Source organism: Polistes canadensis, unplaced genomic scaffold (assembly GCF_001313835.1).
Source record: "Polistes canadensis isolate GaletaPanama2010 unplaced genomic scaffold, ASM131383v1 scaffold_3, whole genome shotgun sequence".
NCBI classification, from domain to species: domain Eukaryota; kingdom Metazoa; phylum Arthropoda; class Insecta; order Hymenoptera; family Vespidae; genus Polistes; species Polistes canadensis.
Genome location: NW_014569550.1, coordinates 778,754 through 779,868, shown reverse-complemented (window position 1 = coordinate 779,868; position 1,115 = coordinate 778,754).

The window sequence follows — 1,115 nt, the reverse complement described above, 5'->3', positions numbered from 1 at the left end:
TTTTTAATATATATACACATATGTACAAGGGTAATTCAAAAACGATTATCGTACGTGAAAATAAAGTGTATTCGTTGCGAAATAAATTTATAACGAACAAACGATGTTTTCTTAAAGAAGAAGAAGGAAAAAAAAAAGAAAAGAAAAGAAGAAAAGAAAAAAAGAAAAAAAAAAAAGAAAAAAAAAGAATTTCATTTAATCGTTATAATTTTGGTCGTTTTCTTTTAATTGTCAGCGAACAATAAATTATATTTCATTTTAACGAGATAATTACTTTTCTCGCTTTGTACGATATACAGGGTTTAACAAATCTAAACGAGAAGAATCATAAAGATCGTACAAATACAAGCGCGATGTTATTTTAATCTATTTATTCCAATTTAAATGCATCACCCTGTATATGCATATACAAGATGAATCGTGATTCAATAAAATCAAAAATAATAATATATACCTCTAACAGTTTAATTCGTCTTAAGTATTATTATTAAAAATGTTTTGTTTAAAAAAAAGAATAATAATGACAATAATGTTAAAAATAATATATTTGTCATTAATAAATATGTCTCGATAAAATATATTTATAAATATATATAATAATTATATATGATATATATATATATATATTTATAAATGAATTGAGTTACACGGTTCATTCTGTATATAAATGTAAAATACACGTACGAGGTTATTTCATGCTCGTGCCAATCAGGACGACGACGATTTAAAGAAAAAAAAATATTATCTCAATGTCTATTTCTATGAACAAAAAAATAGTAGTAATAATCATAATAATAATAATAACAATAGTATCAATAATAATAATTATTATTATTATTATTTTGGATTTGGCTCGTAGAGACGAGCGGAGGAATCTTCCTTAATTAATCAACGATGAAAGAGAGAGACTCGTCCACCCTTTAAAATGAAAGATTCCTGTTTTGAAATTCTCCCTCTCGTCTCAAAGAAAAAAAAAAAAAAAAAAAAAAAAAGAGAAAAAAAAAAACGAAAAAAAAAAAAAAAAAAAAAATATATATAAAAATTTACTCTTGCATGCCCGGCTATTTAATTCCTTCCTTACTTTCTTTCTTTCTTTCTCTCTCTCTCTCTCTCTC